Source organism: Coregonus lavaretus, assembly GCF_964263955.1.
Source record: "Coregonus lavaretus genome assembly, chromosome: 11".
Lineage (NCBI taxonomy): Eukaryota > Metazoa > Chordata > Actinopteri > Salmoniformes > Salmonidae > Coregonus > Coregonus lavaretus.
This window is the reverse complement of record NC_139998.1, coordinates 25424566-25443279: the sequence shown is the minus strand read 5'-3', so window position 1 is coordinate 25443279 and position 18714 is coordinate 25424566. Positions and strand designations below refer to the sequence as shown.

Here is an 18714-nt window from a genome sequence, read left to right as displayed (position 1 = left end):
ATGGCTGCTTGAAAACTTCCTTTGCACAAACTGTCTCGCTCTCGTAATGTCTGTCTGTCTTGCTCTCGTTCTGTCTCTCGTTCTGTCTCTCGTACCACTCTCGGTTCCACTTTTACTTTTGCGCGCTACCTGTCTCACTCTTTTCCGGCCTCCAGCTTTTCCTGCTGGAGCCCGCCGCTTAAAGGTGGGGGGCGCGGACCGGTCATAGAGCCCATAGAGTTAAAGTTGGTGGACTGTAACCTGTAAAATCCATAGATTTAGGAGGTCTTCTAGTGGCCGTTAGCTGTAAAAATCCATAGATTAGCCGCACCGTTATATAAGCCGCAGGGTCGAAAAATGGGAAAAAAGGCGCGGCTTATAGTCTGAAAATTACGGTACTTGAACAGAGCAATACTCAATCATGAGGCATCAAAGCCAAAGGAACTGAATAATATTAAGATATGCTATAGATGGAAGGAAGGTAGTGTAGAAACCTACCAAAAAACTATTAGGCAACAAGAAATTCAATCCCTTTTAGACAACTTCCTGGACAAAACGTTTCACTGTAATAGTGAAGATGTAAACTTGGCAGTAGAAAACCTAAACAGTATATTTGACCTCTCAGCGTCCCTATAAAATCAAAAAAATTCTAACAGAAAACCAAAGAAAATTTATAACAATGACAAATGGTTTGATGAAGAATGCAAAAACCTAAGAAAGAAATTGAGAAACCTATCCAACCAAAAACATAGAGACCCAGAAAACCTGAGCCTACGGCTTCACAATGGTGAATCACTAAAACAATACAGAAATACACTATGGAAATAGAAGGCACAGCGCGTTAGAAATGTAAGAATCCATAGACTCTAACCACTTCTGGGAAAATTGGAAAACAAACAACAACACAAAGAGTTATCTATCCAAAATGGAGATGTATGGGTAAACCACTTCTACAATATTTTTGGCCCTACAGCAAAAACATATACATGATCAAATACAAATCTTAGAATCAACTATTAAAGACTACCAGAACCCACTGGCTTCTCCAATTACATTGAATGAACTACAGGACAAAATACAAACCCTCCAACCCAAAAAGGCCTGTGGTGTTGATGGTATCCTCAATGAAATGATAAAATATACAGACCACAAATTCCAATTGGCTATACTTAAACTCTTTAACATCATCCTTAACTCTGGTATCTTCCCCAATATTTGGAACCAAGGACTGATCACCCCAATCCACAAAAGTGGAGACAAATTTGACCCCAATAACTACCGTGGGATATGCGTCAACAGCAACTTTGTGGAAAGTCCTCTGCATTATCATTAACAGCAGACTCGTACATTTCCTCAGTGCAAACAATGTACTGAGCAAATGTCAAATTGGCTTTTTACCAAATTACCGTACGACAGACCACATATTCACCCTGCACACCCTAATTGACAAACAAACAAACCAAAACAAAGGCAAAGTCTTCTCATGCTTTGTTGATTTCAAAAAAGCTTTTGACTCAATTTGGCATGAGGGTCTGCTATACAAATTGATGAAAATTGGTGTTGGGGGAAAAACATCCGACATTATAAAATCGATGTATACAAACAGCAAGTGTGCGGTTAAAATTGGCAAAAAACACACACATTTCTTTCCACAGGGCCGTGGGGTGAGACAGGGATACAGCTTAAGCCCCACCCTCTTCAACATAAATATCAACGAATTGGCGAGTGCACTAGAACATCTGCAGCACCCGGCCTCACCCTACTAGAATCTGAAGTCAAATGTCTACTGTTTGCTGATGATCTGGTGCTTCTGTCCCCAACCTAGGAGGGCCTACAGCAGCACCTAGATCTTCTGCACAGATTCTGTCAGACCTGGGCCCTGACAGTAAATCTCAGTAAGACAAAAATAATGGTGTTCCAAAAAAGGTCCATTTGCCAGGACCACAAATACAAATTCCATCTAGACACTGTTGCTCTAGAGCACACAAAAAACTATACATACCTCGGCCTAAACATCAGTGCCACAGGTAACTTCCATAAAGCTGTGAATGATCTGAGCGACAAGGCAAGAAGGGCCTTCTATGCCATCAAAAGGAACATAAAATTCGACATATCAATTAGGATCTGGCTAAAAATACTTGAATCAGTTATAGAACCCATTGCCCTTTATGGTTGTGAGGTCTAGGGTCCGCTCACCAACCAAGAATTCACAAAATGGGACAAACACCAAATTGAGGCCGATACCCGCTATTTATCAAAGCCATTAAATTCTACAACCACCTAAAAGGAAGAGATTCCCAAACCTTCCATAACAAAGCCATCACCTACAGAGAGATGAACCTGGAGAAGAGTCCCCTAAACAAACTGGTCCTGGGGCTCTGTTCACAAACACAAACAGACCCCACAGAGCCCCAGGACAGCAACACAATTAGACCCAACCAAATCATGAGAAAACAAAAAGATAATTACTTGACACATTGGAAATAATTTACAAAAGAAACAGAGCAAACTAGAAAGCTATTTGGCCCTAAACAGAGAGTACACAGTGGCAGAATACCTGACCACTGTGACTGACCCAAAATTAAAGAAATATTTTACTATGTACAGACTCAGTGAGCATAGTCTTGCTATTGTGAGTGGCCGCCGTAGGCAGCCCTGGCTCTCAAGAGAAGACAGGCTATGTGCACACTGCCCACAAAATGAGGTGGAAACTGAGCTGCACTTCCTAACTTCCTGCCAAATGTATGACCATATTAGAGACACATACTTCCCTCAGATTACACAGACCCACAAAGAATTTGAAAACAAATCCAATTTGGATAAACTCCCATATCTATTGGGTGAAATACCACAGTGTGCAATCACAGCAGCAAGATTTGTGACCTGTTGCCACAAGAAAAGGGCAACCATTGAAGAACAAACACCATTGTAAATACAACCTATATTTATGATTATTTATTTTCCTTTTTGTACTTTAACTAATATAACATATGATATTTGAAATGCCTTTATTCTTTTGGAACTTTTGTGAGTGTAATGTTTACTGTAAATATTTTTTTGTTTATTTCACTTTTGTTTATTATCTATTTCACTTGTTTTGGCAATGTAAACATATGTCTCCCATGCCAATAAAGCCCTTAAATGTTAAATGAATTGAATTGAGAGAGAGAGAGAGAGAGAGAGAGAAAGAGAGATAGAGAGAGAGAGAGAGAGAGAGAGAGAGAGAGAGAGAGAGAGAGAGAGAGAGAGAGAGAGAGAGAGAGAGAATGAGAGCGCGCGCAAGAGAGAGAGAGAGTGCGGTAGAGTGCACCTCGCTGTTTCATCTGAGTCTATACCAAGGGACAGCGGTAGCCGATGGTTATTCTTCTATACTGGGATTAACGCAAAATGAGGATTTAACCGTCTGTGTTTACGCGGTAAGTAGCCTAAACTAGTTGAAGTACTATATGGGCGATTAGTGCTCGTGTACCTCATTCATTTCTGTGGTTAGCCTACGTGTGAAATGTGTGTTATCGCTCCAGAAGTTGATTGAATCAGATAGAGGGAAAGATACGCACTGCTGATGCCGCGGTCGTCTTCTCTCTGCGCTCTCCATCTATGCTACCGCTGTGTGGTATGTCTGTAGTGAGGATCTCTCTCTCTCTCTCTCTCTCTCTCTCTCTCTCTCTCTCTCTCTCTCTCTCTCTCTCTCTCTCTCTCTCTCTCTCTCTCTCTCTCTCTCATTCTTGTTGTATGTGTTATATGATTAATTGAATACCCTTTATGTTTTTTTCTATTATAGAATGAAGCGTAGCCTAGCCTATTACCTATAACAACTTGTGTCAATGTTTGCTGTCGAAGTTCAGTAGCTGCCAAACTAGTCTTTAGTCAAACAGAGGGCCAAGCAAGTCGTCTTGTTTAGCTGTGGGGTTGGAAAGTCATTACTCTATGACGAGTAGCTACTCATGAGGGTGTATGTTACGTAAGTTCCTCTGTAGGTAGACGGGACCTTTAACAGCAGCATAATGTTTATCTGCATTAATGCCGCCGGCCTCATTACTCTGCATTCAAACGGATCACATACATTTTGTGTGTAGGCTACACAGCCCGCAGGTGGAGTAGGCCAAACACACACACACACACACTTTCCCACAGATGGGTAGATACACATGCTGCCACAATTTGCCACAGCAACTACACAGTAACACACAGCTGTAGCAGGTGTGGAGCAGCAGAAGAGATAAGCCATTACACACACACACACACACACACACACACACACACACACACACACACACACACACACACACACACACACACACACACACACACACACACACACACACACACACACACACACACACACACACACACAATGTGCAGCTGACCTGCTATAGAGCAGCTGTTCAGCAGGGGTAGAGTAGCCTACACTAAACCAACAAGTCTCCTCTCCTGTAGGCTTCATAAAAATGTTGCATTTTAGCAGACAATCTTATCCAGAGGAACTTACAGGAGCAATTAGGGTTAAGTGCCTTGTTCAAGAGCACATCAACAGATTTTTCACCTAGGCGGCTCAGTGATTAAAACCAGTGACCTTTCAGTTACTGGCCCAAAGCTCTTAACTGCTAGGCTACCTGCCGGGCACTGGTGTCTGCCTGGACTACACTGGTCCATTCAACAAGCTCTCACAATCTCACTGCAGAATTAGACATTCATCCACGTTCTCCAAATGTCAAAAACAAAGTGTTTCTGTTCCTCCCGCTGCTCTGTATCGTTCCTCCTGCTGCTCTGTATTGTTCCTCCTGCTGCTCTGTATCATTCCTCCTGCTGCTCTGTATTGTTCCTCCTGCTGCTCTGTATCGTTCCTCCTGCTGCTCTGTATCGTTCCTCCTGCTGCTCTGTATCGTTCCACCTGCTGCTCTGTATCGTTCCTCCTGCTGCTCTGTATCGTTCCTCCCGCTGCTCTGCATCGTTCCTCCCGCTGCTCTGTATCGTTCCTCCTGCTGCTCTGTATCGTTCCTCCCGCTGCTCTGTATCGTTCCTCCCGCTGCTCTGTATCGTTCCTCCCGCTGCTCTGTATCGTTCCTCCCGCTGCTCTGTATCGTTCCTCCCGCTGCTCTGTATCGTTCCTCCCGCTGCTCTGTATCGTTCCTCCTGCTGCTCTGTATCGTTCCTCCTGCTGCTCTGTATCGTTCCTCCTGCTGCTCTGTATCGTTCCTCCCGCTGCTCTGTATCGTTCCTCCCGCTGCTCTGTATCGTTCCTCCTGCTGCTCTGTATCGTTCCATTTCTCCAAACATCAAATGTCAAAGTTAAGGGTTAAGTTTAGGCACTCATTCCGAATGGTTAAGGGAAGGGTTAAGGTTGGGGATAGGGTTAAAATATATATATTTTTTAATTAAAAACAGTATCCACGACTGGGATCGAAGACACGATCTTCAGATCTAGAGTAATGTGATTACAACTGGGATCGAACACGCAACCTTATGATCCTGAGTCATGCGATTATTTACTCACCTACTTGATGGTAATAGCACTCACTGTTGCCCCTAGTGTCCGGTTTTTAAGGCATTTCCCGACATCCTCAGGAAATGGATAGACATCCAATTTCAAAGTCAATATTTAACGACCTGGCTGGGTGCTTTACCGTTCACTTCACTTTACAAAACTGTATAGGCCTATTCTATTTTAATTCTTAGCTCTGCACTTTGATTTGGTATGATAATGATTTACAAACAACTTACAAATGGTAAACAAATGAACCAATAATGTTTTATGAGCAGATTATAATCATACCATCTAATACAGGGTTCTTCAATTCTGGTCCTGGAGGGCCGAAACACCTCTGTTTTTCATCCTCTCCTTCTAATCAGGGGCTAATTCAGACCTGGGACACCAGGTGAGTGCAATTAACTACCAGGTAGAAATAAAAAACAGAAGTGTTTCGGCCCTCCAGGACCGGAATTGAAGAACCCTGATCTAATACATTGTTCCAGTTATTTATGCTAAAAACATAGTAAAGTTACTCAGTTGTATGACTTAATGTTTGAATGCACCAGCTTCCTTTACCTATTGGTACTCTCTGTATTAAACACCTGTCTGTGAGGAGCAGTCTGTGTGTTGTGGTGTGTGTAAGTATGTTTGTGTGGAGAGGAGAGACAAGATGATGATGATTCCGCTGTAGACCGCTGAGATACAGACAGTCTGTTCCTCACAGTTAATCAGTCCTAGACCCTAAGGCTGGGTAACCAGGTGTCAACCCACTGTGGTTAGACCACAACCTCCTGAGCAAACACAACACACACAGAGAAAGAAAGAGGGAGCAAGGAAGAGAGAGAGACACACAGCTAAACTCCCAAACACACAGTGGCTAAACTCTGGTGCCCATACACACAGTGTGCCCTAGACCTGCTATCTGAAGACCAACTAGGGTCACCCAGCCACATAATAATTCACACAGGCACAGACGACCTGAGAGCACAGCAGGAAAGGGTGGCCACCACTCAAGGCAGTGATTGAAAAAGCTTCTTCCACTTTCTCCAACTCACAAGGGGTTATCTCCACCCTGTTACCACGAAAATACTTTCACCCTGCTACCATACAGAGGGTAAAAGCAAGCATTTCCCGTGACTGTGCCTCAAAAACAAATGTTTACCTGGCCCACCACTCCACCCTGGACTTCAACAGTCTTTACGACCAGGTCCACCTATACAAGGCAACAGTCCCTACTTTTGCAAGGACTCTGAAAGATATCGTCCTCAACCGCGGCCCCAGCACCTCACACAGGAGCAACAGAGCAATGGACACCCCGCCCAGACCTGCGAGGCCCCCCCATGAACCTGCACCTAGAGGACCCACGTCGAGAGGACCCACGCCGAGAGGACCTATATCGAGACCACAGCACCACCAGGCACATCCACACCCCCCCACCCCAACCAGTTAACACCCTCCCAAACCAACCAAGGCCACAACCCATATAGGCCTGCGTCCCTCCTGCCCCTCCAATGCTCCCAACCCCCACAACGAGGACCTCAATGTGACAATCACACATATGCCCAGGTGGTGAGCAGAGCAACAAACCCAATATGTATCACTACACCCACCCAAGCCCCATCCTGCGACCTAAGAGGCATGTATCAGATGCTCAGCATGCTCTACTCAAACCTACTGTAATTGTCAGAGCCTAAACCACACGAAAACAACACTGGAACACAAAGATTTTACTATCTCATCCTGGAATATACAAGGTCTGAGAGGTCATCTGCCTTTGGCCTAAAAAGCAGGAACCCAGACTGCAAGAAACATGGTATAGATGCAATGGACAGTATATTTGACCTATCAGCTAACATATCAAATTAAAACAATTCTAGCAGAAAACCTAAGAAAACTAATAACAATAAGAATGCAAAAACCTAATAAAGAAATTGAGAAACCTCTCCAACCAAACACACAGAGACTCAGAAAATCAGAACCTACGCCTTCACTATGGGGAAACACTAAAACAGTAAAGAAATACACTAAGAAAAAAGAAGGAACAGCATGTCAGAAAACAGCTCAATGTGATTGAAGAATCCATAGAATCAAATCACTTCTGGGAAAAATGGAACAAACTAAACAAACAACAACACGAAGAGTTATCTATCCAAAATTGAGATTTATGGATGAACCACTTCTCCAGCATTTTCGGCCATATAACAAAAAACCAAGAGCAAACACATATACATGATCATTTGCAAAACCTAGAATCAGCTATTAAAGACTACCAGAATCCACTGTATTCTCCAATTACATTGGATGAGCTACAGGCCAAAATACAAACCCTCCAACCCAAAAAGGCCTGCGGTGTTGATGGTATACTAAACAAAATGATAAAATATACAGACCACAAATTAAAATGGACTATTCTTAAACTCTTCAACATTATCCTCAGCTCTGGAATCTGCGTCAACAGTAACCTCTGAAAAATCCTCTGCAGTATCATCAACAGCAGACTCCAAAATGTTCTCAGTGAAAACAATGTCTTAAGCAAATGTCAAATTGGCTTCTTACCAAAATATTGTACGACAGACCACGTATACACCCTGCACACCCTAATTGATAAAAAAAACGAACCAAAATGAAAGCAAAGTCTTCTCATGCTTTGTTGATTTCTAAAAAGCTTTTGACTCAATTTGGCATGAGGGTCTGCTATGCAAATGGATGGAAAGGAGTGTTGGGGGAAAACGTACGATATTATACAATCAATGTACACAAACAACAAGTCTGCAGTTAAAATTGGCAATAAACACACAGATTTCTTTCCACAGAGTTATGGGCTCCCGAGTGGTGCAGCGGTCTAAGGCACTGCATCTCAGTGCTTGAGGCGTCACTACAGACCCCCTGGTTCGATTCAAGGCTTTATTACAACCGGCCGTGATTGGGAGTCCCATAGGGCGGCGCACAATTGGCCCAGCGTCGTCCGGGTTTGGCTGGTGTAGGCCGTCATTGTAAATAAGAATTAGTTCTTAACTGACTTGCCTGGTAAAATAAAATAAAAATGGGTGAGACAGGGATGCAGCTTGAGCCCCATTGGTGAGGGCACTAGAGCAGTCTGCAGCACCTAGCCTCACCATACTGATCTGGTGCTTCTGTTCCCAACCAAGGAGGGCCTACAGCAGCACCTAGACCTTCTGCACAGATTCTGTCAGACTTGGGCCCTAACGGTAAATCTCAGTAAGACAAAAATAATGGTGTTCCAAAAAAAGTTAATTTGCCAGGACAACAAATACAAATACTATCTAGATACCGTTGCCCTAAGCACACAAATAATTATACCTACCTCGCACAGGAGGCTGCTGAGGGGAGGACGGCTCATAAAAATGGCTGGGGCAAATGGAATGGCATCAAACACATGGAAACCATGTGTTTGATGTATTTGATACCATTCCACTCATTCGGCTTCAGACATTACCATGCACCCGTCCTCCCCAATTAAGGTGCCACCAACCTCCTGTGCTATCTCGGCCTAAACATCAACACCACAGGTAACTTCCACAAGGCTCTGAATTATTTAAAAGACAAGGCAAGAAGGGCTCGACATCCCAATTAGGATCTGGCTAAAAATACTTCAATCAGTTATAGAACCCCCATTGCTCTCTATGGTTGTGAGGTCTGGGGTCCACTCACTAACCAAGCATTCACAAAATGGGACGAGCACCCATTTGAGACTCTCCATGCAGAATTCTGCGAAAATATCCTTCATGTACAATGCAAAACCAAAAACAATGCATGCAGAGTAGAATTAGGAATATACCCACAAATTATCAAAATCCAGAAAATATCTGTTAAATTCTACAACCCCCTAAAAGGGAGCGATACCCACACATTCCACCACAAAGCCCTCACCTACAGAGAGATGAACCTAGAGAAGAGTCCCCTCAGCCAGCTGGTTCTGGGTCTCTGTTCACAAACACAAACAGACCCCACAGAGCCCCAGGACAGAAACACAATTAGACCCAAACACATTATGAGAAAACAAAAAGATAACTATTTCACACACTGGAAAGAATCAACCAAAAAACAGAGCAAACTGGAATGCTATCTGGCCCTAAACAAATAAAATCATTGACTATGTACAGAGTCAGTGAGCATAGCCTTCTTTTTGAGAGAGGCCACCATAGGCAGACCTGGCTCTTGAGAGAAGAAAGGCTATGTGCACACTTCCCACAAAATGACGTGGAAACTGAAATGCACTTCCTAACCTCCTGCCAAATGTATGACCATATTAGAGACACACATTTCCAACAGATCACACAGACCCATAAAGAATTTGAAAACAAATCAAACCTTGATAAACTCCCATATCTGTTAGGCGAAACACTGCAATGTGCAATCACAGCAGCAATATTTGTGGCCCGTTGCCATGAAAACAGGGCAACAAGTGGAGCACAAAGAACATTGTAAATACAACCAATATTGATCTGTTGACTTATCTTCCCCTACTATTCGTACTACAACTATTTACACATTGTTAAAAACACTGTACATAGCTGATAATATAACATTTGAAACATCTCTATTCTTTTAAAACCTTTATGAGTGCAATGTTTACTGTAAATGTTTTAATGTTTTTTGTTGATGTTCTTTTTTGTTTCTTCTCACTTTTGTTTATTGTTTATTTAACTTGCTTTGGCAATGTAAACTTATGTTTCCCATGCCAATAAAGCCCATTTCAATTGAGCTGAACTGAATTGAGAGTGAGAGAGAGAGAGAGAAAAACTTGCTTTGGCAATGTAAACGTATGTTTCCCATGCCAATAAAGCCCATTTCAATTGAGCTGAACTGAATTGCGAGCGAGAGAGAGAGAGAGAGAGAGAGAAACTTGCTTTGGCAATGTAAACGTATGTTTCCCATGCCAATAAAGCCCATTTCAATTGAGCTGAACTGAATTGAGAGCGAGAGAGAGAGAGAGAGAGAGAATATAGAACTGTTTCATGAGAGCTCTCCTAATCCTAGAGACAATGATAAGCAGCTCTTATCACAGAAGCAGTGATAACAGTGTGATTATGCTGACAAACTGCCCATAGAATGGTTATATTATTGTTCTCCAGTGGGAGACTACAGGAACAGAACCGGAGCTATCGGCTCAGTCCCAATTGTACAACCTCCCTATCCCTCCCTCCTCTCTTTCCCTTTATTGCTCTCTCTTTTCCTGGCTTCCTAGCTTTCTTTCATTACTTGATCCTAGGTGAAAGGACTGGATAGGTGTCGTGAAGAAAATAAATCCCCACGTGATATATTTCTTCACATTTATTTGTACACATGATTATTTTCACTACTTCCAGCTACATCTGGTTTCTGATCCATGGACCGACCCTGCTTAGCTTCAGAAGTAAACCAGCAGTGGAATGCAGGATGCTATGTTGCTGGAATGAATGTGCCAAAACTTGCAAATGGAGAAAAGGCAGTAAAGGTCAGGGTAACATAACTAACGATAGGGAAAATTGCAGGAAAGAGGGAAGCATTTATTTAATTGCGATATCATATATATATTTTTTACTGAAAACTTTATGTGAGAATGTGCTCACCTCCCCACAAACTTTAGACCATCCGTATGCACATCTGTTAGTGGTTAAAATATTGAATTGCAAGCTGGCAAGTAAGTATTTTGTGCAAATGGGGGATATGATGAAAAGCTTATTCACAAAAAAACAAAACCAGGAAAACATATTAACAAGAATACAACCATTGTCACACCCTGGCTCTGGGGACTCTTAAATGTTGAGCCAGGGTGTGGAGTTTCTATGTCTTATTTTCTATGTTGATGTGCTAGATCGTTTAGATCTATGTTGGCCAGGGTGGTTCCCAATCAGAGGCAGCTGTATCTCGTTGTCTCTGATTGGGGACCATACTTAGGCAGCCTGTTTGGCACTAGTCGGTGTGGGATCTTGTTCCGTTAAGGTTTGTTTTGGAAACCTAGGACTTCACGTATCGTTTGTTTGTTGTTTTGGTTCGTGTGTTAAGTACTAATAAATATGTACGCTTATCATGCTGTGCCTTGGTCCGTATCATCAGTAAACGATCGTGACAACCATTTGGCATTAATGAGAAGAGCGAAAATCTGTGTTTTACTTTTAGAATCAAAAATAATTAGGCATAGGAATCTATTTCCTATTTATATTTATAACCATTGCAGAATATACAGTATTCCTCACCGTTTCTGGCCGTGATGGGTTTATATTCCGAATGAGCCATACAACAAATTACCATGTCCATTTTTTATTTAATTGGACCTAGAAACCTAGTAAATAGATAGGCTATATGTAATTCAAGTTTTGCAATATCATAGGTAGAGGGGTTTATAATACCGGTATACAGTTGCATTTAACAGCTGATCTTTTACATTGAATTAGGCCTAAGTTTCAAGTTTTTATTGTCACGTGCACAAGTACAGTGAAATCAAAGCCTTACTTGCTCTTTCCCAACAATGCAGTAATGAATATTAGTACTAATGTAAAAAAATAATAATAATCAAGTAGAACAAAAACACATGAGAAATAGAACGGTAAGTACTGTAAGTACTGTAAGTACTGTAAGTACTGTAACTACTGTAAGTACTGTAAGTACTGTAACTACTGTAAGTACTGTAATTGCATTTTTTTGTAATCTGCCCTACAATGTTTCAGAATTCGGGGGCAGTCCACCATATTTAGGTTGGGGTAAAAGTTGATATAAAACATTGTTGAATTCAATCGATTCATTGACAGGGCCACAACAATTTGTTTTCTCATTCAGAAACTGACACAGTTATTTTCCAGATAGAGCATAAATTACTGCAAAAGATTAAAACATTCTGCCAACACAGTAAATAGACTGGTAGTATATGTAAAATATTTGACAGTATGGGTATAGGCTACAGTATTGCTGTGCTATAGGAGCGCGACATCATTGCCTATTTAATCTCAGAGCCTATACCAAGGCAGGACATATAAACCCAATAATCTATTCATTAACTAAATATTGAACAACAATTTGTCTTTTGCATGCCGTGGACTAATTCCAATAGTTCAAAATGATACAGCAACTAAAGGGTGTTGTTGTCACCATAAAAGGTGAGTGGAGGCGTTTTCCAGAGTTTTAATGCTCGTTCACGCACGCACAATTTTATGACAGGTCTGATTTATAATGGGAAACGTGTATGTATGGCATGTGCCAAGTTTATAAATCTCTATATTTTTGTATGTTCGCAAACTTTCAGAAATGGCGCACGCAGAAATTTAGTGTGATATTTACACAACGGTTATAAATGAGGCCCCAGGGAATTATCAACGTTTTCAGTCGCAATTTGCTTTTACCTCATAATGACTTCCATGAAATTGATCAAATGAAGCCTGGTTTGTTCTAAGATAACTTTAATATGGTAGATAGTGTAAGCCTAAGAGCTCCTGTCTTGCTAAGATTCAGCTAAATGTCAGCATTCAGCTACAGTACATTTATGTGAGGATGCAGAAATGATTTTGTTTAGCTATCTAGCTTTCTAGCTAACATAACCTAGCTGTGTAGCCTATATTAAAATATTAATGACACTGTATGATAACGTTACTGTACTTTTATATTCGTATGGGAGGGGTAAACGTTAATTATTGATATGCTAATGTCACTTGATCATGATCATCTCTCTCTCTCTCTCTCTCTCTCTCTCTCTCTCTCTCTCTCTCTCTCTCTCTCTCTCTCTCTCTCTCTCTCTCTCTCTCTCTCTCTCTCTTTCCTCTCCTCTCTCCTAACAGGACAGTAGCCTGTATTATGGTAATAAACTACTACAGCAGTTAAAGTCTACAGCAGTTAAAATAGTTTTATTGGCTACATGCTATTACAGGGTTTAAAGTCTTCTTATGTTGCCATTACTATCTTATATATATTTTTTATTTCCTTTATTATTTTCCCTTAACCCTATCATCCCTCCCCTAATTGGAGTACACTAATGGACAACAACACTTAGGCTTCTACTTCCAGCTTGTACATATACATTTTACGGACACAGTATATTTTACAATAGTTATCTTTTGTTTGTTTTCAGTCCCATCCTTCAGCTCCACTCAACCCCTCCCATCTAGCTCTGAACACCATCCAGTTCTGATTTCTATTTGCCATATATTTTTCAACTGTGCTGTGATGTTTCACAAAAGTTCTGAACCTTTCTATTCTCATAGATTCTACATAAGATTCTGCTAAGAGTATTATTAGATTATTGATCGGTTGACTATGACTTTTTAAATCACCCAGCAGTGCTATTTGCAGAGTTAGCTCCAGGTAAATGTTACAATTCTTCATCCATTCCTGAACCTGCGACCAAAAACAAGCTACATATGGACAGTACCAAAACAAATGATCTAATGATTATTCGCAGCAAAATCGGCAGAGCTGGGATGGTTGTATCCCCCATATACAGTTGAAGTCGGAAGTTTACATACATACACCTTAGCCAAATACATTTAAACTCAGTTTTTCACAATTCCTGACATTTAATCCTAGTAAAAATTCCCAGTCTTAGGTCAGTTAGGATCACCACTTTATTTTAAGAATGTGAAATGTCAGAATAATAGTAGAGAGAATGATTTATTTCAGTTTTTATTTATTTCATCACATTCCCAGTGGGTCAGAAGTTTACATACATACACCTTAGCCAAATACATTTAAACTCAGTTTTTCACAATTCCTGACATTTAATCCTAGTAAAAATTCCCAGTCTTAGGTCAGTTAGGATCACCACTTTATTTTAAGAATGTGAAATGTCAGAATAATAGTAGAGAGAATGATTTATTTCAGTTTTTATTTATTTCATCACATTCCCAGTGGGTCAGAAGTTTACATACACTCAATCAGTATTTGGTAGCATTGCCTTTAAATTGTTTAACTTGGGTCAAACGTTTCGGGTAGCCTTCCACAAGCTTCCCACAATAAGTTGGGTGAATTTTGGCCCATTCCTCCTGACAGAGCTGGTGTAACGGAGTCAGGTTTGTAGGCCTCCTTGCTCGCACACGCTTTTTCAGTTCTGCCCACAAATGTTCTATAGGATTGAGGTCAGGGCTTTGTGATGGCCACTCCAATACCTTGACTTTGTTGTCCTTAAGCCATTTTGCCACAACTTTAGAAGTATGCTTGGGGTCATTGTCCATTTGGAAGACCCATTTGCGACCAAGCTTTAACTTCCTGACTGATGTCTTGAGATGTTGCTTCAATAAATCCACATAATTTTCCTTCCTCATGATGCCATCTATTTTGTGAAGTGCACCAGTCCCTCCTGCAGCAAAGCACCCCCACAGCATGATGCTGCCACCCCTGTGCTTCACGGTTGGGATGGTGTTCTTCAGCTTGCAAGCTGCCGCCTTTTTCCTCCAAACATAACGATGGTAATTATGGCCAAACAGTTCTATTTTTGTTTCATCAGACCAGAGGACATTTCTCCAAAAAGTACGATCTTTGTCCCCATATGCAGTTGCAAACCGTAGTCTGGCTTTTTTATGGCGGTTTTGGAGCAGTGGCTTCTTCCTTGCTGAGCGGCCTTTCAGGTTATGTCGATATAGGACTTGTTTTACTGTGGATATAGATACTTTTGTACCTGTTTCCTCCAGCATCTTCACAAGGTCCTTTGCTGTTGTTCTGGGATTGATTTGCACATTTCACTCCAAAGTACGTTAATCTCTAGGAGACAGAATGCGTCTCCTTCCTGAGCGGTATGACGGCTGCGTGGTTCCATGGTGTTTATACTTGCGTACTATTGTTTGTACAGATGAACATGGTACCTTCAGGCGTTTGGAAATTGCTCCCAAGGATGAACCAGACTTGTGGAGGTCTACACATTTTTTTCTGAGGTATTGGCTGATTTCTTTTGATTTTCCCATGATGTCAAGCAAAGAGGCACTGAGTTTGAAGGTAGGCCTTGAAATACATCCACAGGTACACCTCCAATTGACTCAAATGATGTCAATTAGCCTATCAGAAGCTTCTAAAGCCATGACATCATTTTCTGGAACTTTCCAAGCTGTTTAAAGGCACAGTCAACTTAGTGTATGTAAACTTCTGACCCACTGGAATTGTGATACAGTGAATTATAAGTGAAATAATCTGTCTGTAAACAATTGTTGGAAAAATTACTTGTGTCATGCACAAAGTAGCTGTCCTAACCGACTTGCCAAAACTATAATTTGTTAACAAGAAATTTGTGGAGTGGAAGAAAAACTAGTTTTAATGACTCCAACCTAAGTGTATGTAAACTTCCGACTTCAACTGTATATAACATTATATTGGTTGCTCTAAGTTTTGAATCCAGCGTCGTTTTGTGTATCAGTTCATAAACCATGTGCCATGGAATCGGTACATCGAAAATCTCTTCCCAACTGTTTTGCAATCTATATGGCACAACTGTCCATTTTTTTGTCCTTAAATGAAACTGGTATACTTTTTTATTTATCACAATTTTCTTTAGCCAATTTTGGTCTTTAATGCAGGGCCGACAGACAACTTCCTTACTTTCTCCCCCTTCCAATTGCCTCTTCCATTTTTGTAGCAATGCTGCAATTAGATGGTTGTAATTTAGAGTAGAGCAGACATTTCCATATATTTTTGTTAGCTGCATGTGTGACTTAACTCCACCAGTTCTATGTATGATATAATTTACAAAGATGATTAAAAATATGTATATACAATATATATATATTGTTTTTTTATCAATTAGTATATTTGAGTTTAACCATAATATTTGTTGAAATATTACCATTACTATCTTATTTATAACTAAGCTCTATTTAGTTGTTTGTTGATGTTTTGTGTAATGTTTTGTTTGTACTTTAAAATCATTTTATGTCTGTACAGTATATATATATATATATATATATGTGTGTGTGTGTGTGTTTTCAGTGTTGCACTGTATGTACTGTATTGTTTGCACAATACATTAGTTATCTAGTAATGGGCTGAAGATTTTAGCTGGCAGTCCCTGGAGATTAGATGGTTAGGGCCATACATTGTGTGACACATGATGCACAAATACTGAATCAGCAGATAGTGTGTGTGTGTGTGTGTTACTGTGTTTATGAATGTGTGTGCTTAGATGTCAGTAACTGACGTCATAATGTTGTGTGATTGAGGCTGTTAATTTGAGAGATAAAAATTCCTCATGCAAACACACACACACACACACACACACACACACACACACACACACACACACACACACACACACACACACTGTACTCCGAATTTATATTACAGACATGATTACGAGGGTTGCAAACATTTGGCTCTGACCCTACTCTCCGTGTAAGTAGAACATAAAATACTCTGCCAGCTACTGTATAAAACTGAAATGGAGGGAGGAGGGAGGGGTGTTTACAGTGTGTGTGTTCCATTCCCTTCCGTGGTGTAATGACAGAGCAGGAAATAACACACACATACTCTCAGGGTTAATGAGCATGGGCAGTGTAATTGCTTGTTTACCAATCCTAATGATACACGCACGCACGCACGCACACACACACACACACACACACACACACACACACACACACACACACACACACACACACACACACACACACACACACACACACACACACACACACACACACACACACACACACACACACACACACACACACACACACACACACACACACACACACACACACACACACACACACACACACACACACACACACACACACACACACACACACACACACACACACACAGGTCGACGTTTATTGGGATGAGTCTTGTCCTTGAGGCAGAACTGAGCGATTTCCACTAGATGGGCCAGCTGGAAAGTCAAAATTGGCTATATTGTACAAATTCAGGCAACTTTTTTTTTGTTTAGGTTATTAGGGTTAGCAGTGTGGTTAAGGTTAGGGTTAAGGTTAGGGTTAGGTTTAAAAGATTTTATGACTTTGTGCCTGTGCCAGAGAGTGACCACTCAGCAGAGCTGCCTCCAGAACAAGATTCATGACGAAAAACGCTAACCTGCCACACACACACACAAAGGGCAGAGCAGGTCCCCTGCCACACACTGTGTGTGTGTGTGTGTGTGTGTGTGTGTGTGTGTGTGTGTGTGTGTGTGTGTGTGTGTGTGTGTGTGTGTGTGTCTGTGTGTCTGTGTGTGTGTGTGCGTAAGAGAGACAAAGGGCTGAGTTATTTTTTGTTTATATGTGTGTGTAAGTGCTGGGATGTCATGTTGTCCACTCTAAACACTCCACCATCCCTCATCAGCCCCTGTCCCCCTGGCCACGCATAGACTCAGGGCTCAGAGGTGAGATGTCATTGTCAGGGCCCCTGCAGCAGACGGGGCTGATGTGTGGAGACAGAGTGATGGATGACGTCTACCCCTGCTACTCCTCCTCCCTCCATCCTCTTCCTCCTGCTCCTCCTCATTCTTAGGCGTGGGGGAGGAGAGAGGGAGAAGAGCAGAGGGCGTTGGAGGTGTGAGAGGGAGGGGGTAGACAGGAAGGGGGAGTAGGAGGGAGGGGGAGAAAGTGAGGGAATCACGTGATATTGTAGCAGCTGCATGACTGAGAGGGCTGTTCCTGGAGGAGCGAGAACAAGACCGAGAGAATGAGTGAGAACGAGAGACAGAGAGAACAAGAGAGAGGGGCGGCGATAGAGAGGGAATGAGAGAGAGACGGAGCGTGAAGAAGAAAGAGTGAGAGTGTGAAAGGGAAAGAGAGCGTGAGAGAAGAGATAATACAAGCTGGAAGAACAAGGAGCCGGTGAGTGTTTGTTTGTTATGTCCTAGTGTATGTTTGCCTGGTGTGGTGAGCATGTGTATCAGTGTGTATGTATTTGTGTGAGAGAGAAAGAGACCCACTGAGTGAGAGAGAGAGAAAAGAGAAACAAACCCAAGAGAGCATGGAAGGGAAATATAGAGGCATAGTGTGCATGCAGGTTTTGTGAGTTATTTGGCTAAATAAGCTCAAGAGCATGTTAGAGAAACAGAGAGAGAGATGAGGCTAAAGGAGGGGGAATATGAGAGAGATAGAGGGAGAGAGAGAGGAAGGAGGGAGAGGAGGGTAGAGGAGAGAGAGGAGAGAGAGGATGTGGCGATGTCTCAACACACACGCAGCTGTAAGGATCTGAGTGTGTGTGTCTGTCTCTGTCTGTCAAAGGGGTGGGGGGGCGGTAGAGTGTATGATGCTTGGGTTAAATTCAGTACTAATAGCTGTATGTGGGTCACTGGGAGGGCAGTGGGGGAACACTAATAATGTCAGTGTGTGTGTGTGTGTGTGTGT

The 18714-nt window shown here is 41.8% G+C and overlaps 1 pseudogene across 1 annotated transcript in view; it reads left to right on the top strand.

Annotated features, from left to right (window-relative positions):
- Positions 1-6789: 6789 nt before the first annotated feature.
- LOC311137490 (genetic suppressor element 1-like) overlaps positions 6790-18714 on the top strand; it is a 23470-nt pseudogene continuing 11545 nt past the window's right edge. Inside the window, exon 1 of the transcript in view lies at positions 6790-6894. The product of the transcript in view is annotated as a genetic suppressor element 1-like (transcript). The remainder of the gene's footprint in view (positions 6895-18714) is intronic.